Source organism: Symphalangus syndactylus, chromosome 20 (assembly GCF_028878055.3).
Source record: "Symphalangus syndactylus isolate Jambi chromosome 20, NHGRI_mSymSyn1-v2.1_pri, whole genome shotgun sequence".
Lineage (NCBI taxonomy): Eukaryota > Metazoa > Chordata > Mammalia > Primates > Hylobatidae > Symphalangus > Symphalangus syndactylus.
In genome coordinates, this window is record NC_072442.2 from 72,532,983 (window position 1) to 72,539,928 (window position 6,946).

A 6,946-nucleotide genomic window follows, 5' to 3' on the forward strand; every position below is an offset into this window, starting at 1 on the left:
AAACTACACAGAAGCATTCTGTGAAACTTCTTTCTGATCTGAGCATTCAGCTAACAGAGTTAAACCATACTTTTGATTGAGCAGTTTTGAAACACTCTGTCTGTAGATAATGCAAATGGACATTCGTAGCGCTAAGTGGGTAATAGTGGAAAAAAGAATATGTTCAAATATAAACTACACAGAAGCATTGTATAAAACTTCTTTCTGTTCTGTGCATTCAAATAACAGAGTTGAACCTTACTTTTGATTGAGCCTTTCTGAAACACTCTTTCTGTAGAAACTGCAATTGGACATTCTGAGCGCTAAGAGGCCTCTATTGGGAAAAATAATATCTTCAAATAAAAACTACACAGAAGCATTGTGTGAAACTTATTTCTGATATGTTCATTAAGCTAACAGAGTTAAACCATACTTTTGATTGCGCAGTTCTGAACACTCTTTCTGTAGAAAATGCAAGTGGGCATTCGGAGCGCTAAGAGGGTAATAGTGGAAAAAGGAATATATTCAAATATAAACTACACAGTAGCATTCTGTGAAAATTCTTTCTGTTCTGTGCATTCAACTAACAGAGTTGAACCTTACTTTTGATTGAGCCGTTCTGAAACACTCTTTCTGTAGAAACTGCAATTGGACATGCTAAGCGCTAAGAGGCCTACATTGGGAAAAAGAATATCTTCAAATAAAAACTACCCAGATGCATTCTGTGAAACTTATTTCTGATCTGTAAATTCAGTTAACAGAGAGAAAACATATTTTTGATTGAGCAGTTATGAAACACTCTTTTTGTAGAAAATGCAAGTGGAGATTCGGAGCGCTAAGTGGGTAATAGTGGAAAAAAGAATATGTTCAAATATAAACTACACAGAAGCATTGTATGAAACTTCTTTCTGTTCTGTGCATTCAACTAACAGAGTTGAACCTTACTTTTGATTGAGCCGTTCTGAAACACTCTTTCTGTAGAAACTGCAATTGGACATTCTGAGCGCTAAGAGGCCTATATTGGGAAAAAGAATGTCTACAAATAAAAACTACACAGAAGAATTGTGTGAAACTTCTTTCTGTTCTGTTTGTTCAACTAAAAGAGTTGAACCTTAGTTTTGATTGAGCCGTTCTGAAACACTCTTTCTGTAGAAATTGCAAGCGGAGATTCGGAGCGCTAAGAGGGTAATAGTGGAAAAAGGAATGTCTCCAAATATAAACTACACAGAATCATTCTGTGAAACTTCTTTCTGCTCTGTGCATTCAGCTAACAGAGTTAAACCATACTTTTGATTGAGCAGATCTGAACTCTCTTTCTGTAGAGAATGCAACTGGACATTTGGAGTGCTAAGAGCGTAGTAGTGGAAAAAGGAATATATTCAAATATAAACTACACAGAAGCATTCTGTGAAACTTCTTTCTGATCTGAGCATTCAGCTAACAGAGTTAAACCATACTTTTGATTGAGCAGTTTTGAAACACTCTGTCTGTAGAAAATGCAACTGGACATTCGTAGCGCTAAGTGGGTAATAGTGGAAAAAAGAATATGTTCAAATATAAACTACACAGAAGCATTGTATGAAACTTCTTTCTGTTCTGTGCATTCAACAAACAGAGTTGAACCTTACTTTTGATTGAGCCGTTCTTAAACACTCTTTCTGTAGAAACTGCAATTGGACATTCTGAGCGCTAAGAGGCCTATATTGGGAAAAAGAATGTCTACAAATAAAAACTACACAGAAGAATTGTGTGAAACTTCTTTCTGTTCTGTTTGTTCAACTAAAAGAGTTGAACCTTAGTTTTGATTGAGCCGTTCTGAAACACTCTTTCTGTAGAAAATGCAAGTGGAGATTCGGAGCGCTAAGAGGGTAATAGTGGAAAAAGGAATGTCTCCAAATATAAACTACACAGAATCATTCTGTGAAACTTCTTTCTGCTCTGTGCATTCAGCTAACAGAGTTAAACCATACTTTTGATTGAGCAGATCTGAACTCTCTTTCTGTAGAAAATGCAACTGGACATTTGGAGCGCTAAGAGAGTAGTAGTGGAAAAAGGAATATATTCAAATATAAACTACACAGAAGCATTCTGTGAAACTTCTTTCTGATCTGAGCATTCAGCTAACAGAGTTAAACCATACTTTTGATTCAGCAGTTTTGAAACACTCTGTCTGTAGAAAATGCAACTGGACATTCGTAGCGCTAAGTGGGTAATAGTGGAAAAAAGAATATGTTCAAATATAAACTACACAGAAGCATTGTATGAAACTTCTTTCTGTTCTGTGCATTCAAATAACAGAGTTGAACCTTACATTTGATTGAGCCTTTCTGAAACACTCTTTCTGTAGAAACTGCAATTGGACATTCTGAGCGCTAAGAGGCCTCTATTGGGAAAAATAATATCTTCAAATAAAAATTACACAGAAGCATTGTGTGAAACTTATTTCTGATATGTTCATTAAGCTAACAGAGTTAAACCATACTTTTGATTGCGCAGTTCTGAACACTCTTTCTGTAGAAAATGCAAGTGGGCATTCGGAGCGCTAAGAGGGTAATAGTGGAAAAAGGAATATATTCAAATATAAACTACACAGTAGCATTCTGTGAAAATTCTTTCTGTTCTGTGCATTCAACTAACAGAGTTGAACCTTACTTTTGATTGAGCCGTTCTGAAACACTCTTTCTGTAGAAACTGCAATTGGACATGCTAAGCGCTAAGAGGCCTACATTGGGAAAAAGAATATCTTCAAATAAAAACTACACAGATGCATTCTGTGAAACTTATTTCTGATCTGTAAATTCAGTTAACAGAGATAAAACATATTTTTGATTGAGCAGTTATGAAACACTCTTTTTGTAGAAAATGCAAGTGGAGATTCGGAGCGCTAAGAGGGTAATAGTGGAAAAAGGAATGTCTTCAAATATAAACTACACAGAATCATTCGGTGAAACTTCTTTCTGATCTGTGCATTCAGCTAACACAGTTAAACCATACTTTTGATTGAGCAGATCTGAACACTCTTTCTGTAGAAAATGCAACTGGACATTTGGAGCGCTAAGAGCGTAGTAGTGGAAAAAGGAATATATTCAAATATAAACTACACAGAAGCATTCTGTGAAACTTCTTTCTGATCTGAGCATTCAGCTAACAGAGTTAAACCATACTTTTGATTGAGCAGTTTTGAAACACTCTGTCTGTAGAAAATGCAACTGGACATTCGTAGCGCTAAGTGGGTAATAGTGGAAAAAAGAATATGTTCAAATATAAACTACACAGAAGCATTGTATGAAACTTCTTTCTGTTCTGTGCATTCAACTAACAGAGTTGAACCTTACTTTTGATTGAGCCGTTCTGAAACACTCTTTCTGTAGAAACTGCAATTGGACATTCTGAGCGCTAAGAGGCCTATATTGGGAAAAAGAATGTCTACAAATAAAAACTACACAGAAGAATTGTGTGAAACTTCTTTCTGTTCTGTTTGTTCAACTAAAAGAGTTGAACCTTAGTTTTGATTGAGCCGTTCTGAAACACTCTTTCTGTAGAAATTGCAAGCGGAGATTCGGAGCGCTAAGAGGGTAATAGTGGAAAAAGGAATGTCTCCAAATATAAACTACACAGAATCATTCTGTGAAACTTCTTTCTGCTCTGTGCATTCAGCTAACAGAGTTAAACCATACTTTTGATTGAGCAGATCTGAACTCTCTTTCTGTAGAAAATGCAACTGGACATTTGGAGTGCTAAGAGAGTAGTAGTGGAAAAAGGAATATATTCAAATATAAACTACACAGAAGCATTCTGTGAAACTTCTTTCTGATCTGAGCATTCAGCTAACAGAGTTAAACCATACTTTTGATTGAGCAGTTTTGAAACACTCTGTCTGTAGAAAATGCAACTGGACATTCGTAGCGCTAAGTGGGTAATAGTGGAAAAAAGAATATGTTCAAATATAAACTACACAGAAGCATTGTATGAAACTACTTTCTGTTCTGTGCATTCAAATAACAGAGTTGAACCTTACTTCTGATTGAGCCTTTCTGAAACACTCTTTCTGTAGAAACTGCAATTGGACATTCTGAGCGCTAAGAGGCCTCTATTGGGAAAAATAATATCTTCAAATAAAAACTACACAGAAGCATTGTGTGAAACTTATTTCTGATATGTTCATTAAGCTAACAGAGTTAAACCATACTTTTGATTGCGCAGTTCTGAACACTCTTTCTGTAGAAAATGCAAGTGGGCATTCGGAGCGCTAAGAGGGTAATAGTGGAAAAAGGAATATATTCAAATATAAACTACACAGTAGCATTCTGTGAAAATTCTTTCTGTTCTGTGCATTCAACTAACAGAGTTGAACCTTACTTTTGATTGAGCCGTTCTGAAACACTCTTTCTGTAGAAACTGCAACTGGACATGCTAAGCGCTAAGAGGCCTACATTGGGAAAAAGAATATCTTCAAATAAAAACTACACAGATGCATTCTGTGAAACTTATTTCTGATCTGTAAATTCAGTTAACAGAGATAAAACATATTTTTGATTGAGCAGTTATGAAACACTCTTTTTGTAGAAAATGCAAGTGGAGATTCGGAGCGCTAAGAGGGTAATAGTGGAAAAAGGAATGTCTTCAAATATAAACTACACAGAATCATTCGGTGAAACTTCTTTCTGATCTGTGCATTCAGCTAACAGAGTTAAACCATACTTTTGATTGAGCAGATCTGAACACTCTTTCTGTAGAGAATGCAACTGGACATTTGGAGTGCTAAGAGCGTAGTAGTGGAAAAAGGAATATATTCAAATATAAACTACACAGAAGCATTCTGTGAAACTTCTTTCTGATCTGAGCATTCAGCTAACAGAGTTAAACCATACTTTTGATTGAGCAGTTTTGAAACACTCTGTCTGTAGAAAATGCAACTGGACATTCGTAGCGCTAAGTGGGTAATAGTGGAAAAAAGAATATGTTCAAATATAAACTACACAGAAGCATTGTATGAAACTTCTTTCTGTTCTGTGCATTCAAATAACAGAGTTGAACCTTACATTTGATTGAGCCTTTCTGAAACACTCTTTCTGTAGAAACTGCAATTGGACATTCTGAGCGCTAAGAGGCCTCTATTGGGAAAAATAATATCTTCAAATAAAAATTACACAGAAGCATTGTGTGAAACTTATTTCTGATATGTTCATTAAGCTAACAGAGTTAAACCATACTTTTGATTGCGCAGTTCTGAACACTCTTTCTGTAGAAAATGCAAGTGGGCATTCGGAGCGCTAAGAGGGTAATAGTGGAAAAAGGAATATATTCAAATATAAACTACACAGTAGCATTCTGTGAAAATTCTTTCTGTTCTGTGCATTCAACTAACAGAGTTGAACCTTACTTTTGATTGAGCCGTTCTGAAACACTCTTTCTGTAGAAACTGCAATTGGACATGCTAAGCGCTAAGAGGCCTACATTGGGAAAAAGAATATCTTCAAATAAAAACTACACAGATGCATTCTGTGAAACTTATTTCTGATCTGTAAATTCAGTTAACAGAGATAAAACATATTTTTGATTGAGCAGTTATGAAACACTCTTTTTGTAGAAAATGCAAGTGGAGATTCGGAGCGCTAAGAGGGTAATAGTGGAAAAAGGAATGTCTTCAAATATAAACTACACAGAATCATTCGGTGAAACTTCTTTCTGATCTGTGCATTCAGCTAACACAGTTAAACCATACTTTTGATTGAGCAGATCTGAACACTCTTTCTGTAGAAAATGCAACTGGACATTTGGAGCGCTAAGAGCGTAGTAGTGGAAAAAGGAATATATTCAAATATAAACTACACAGAAGCATTCTGTGAAACTTCTTTCTGATCTGAGCATTCAGCTAACAGAGTTAAACCATACTTTTGATTGAGCAGTTTTGAAACACTCTGTCTGTAGAAAATGCAACTGGACATTCGTAGCGCTAAGTGGGTAATAGTGGAAAAAAGAATATGTTCAAATATAAACTACACAGAAGCATTGTATGAAACTTCTTTCTGTTCTGTGCATTCAACTAACAGAGTTGAACCTTACTTTTGATTGAGCCGTTCTGAAACACTCTTTCTGTAGAAACTGCAATTGGACATTCTGAGCGCTAAGAGGCCTATATTGGGATAAAGAATGTCTACAAATAAAAACTACACAGAAGAATTGTGTGAAACTTCTTTCTGTTCTGTTTGTTCAACTAAAAGAGTTGAACCTTAGTTTTGATTGAGCCGTTCTGAAACACTCTTTCTGTAGAAATTGCAAGCGGAGATTCGGAGCGCTAAGAGGGTAATAGTGGAAAAAGGAATGTCTCCAAATATAAACTACACAGAATCATTCTGTGAAACTTCTTTCTGCTCTGTGCATTCAGCTAACAGAGTTAAACCATACTTTTGATTGAGCAGATCTGAACTCTCTTTCTGTAGAAAATGCAACTGGACATTTGGAGTGCTAAGAGAGTAGTAGTGGAAAAAGGAATATATTCAAATATAAACTACACAGAAGCATTCTGTGAAACTTCTTTCTGATCTGAGCATTCAGCTAACAGAGTTAAACCATACTTTTGATTGAGCAGTTTTGAAACACTCTGTCTGTAGAAAATGCAACTGGACATTCGTAGCGCTAAGTGGGTAATAGTGGAAAAAAGAATATGTTCAAATATAAACTACACAGAAGCATTGTATGAAACTACTTTCTGTTCTGTGCATTCAAATAACAGAGTTGAACCTTACTTCTGATTGAGCCTTTCTGAAACACTCTTTCTGTAGAAACTGCAATTGGACATTCTGAGCGCTAAGAGGCCTCTATTGGGAAAAATAATATCTTCAAATAAAAACTACACAGAAGCATTGTGTGAAACTTATTTCTGATATGTTCATTAAGCTAACAGAGTTAAACCATACTTTTGATTGCGCAGTTCTGAACACTCTTTCTGTAGAAAATGCAAGTG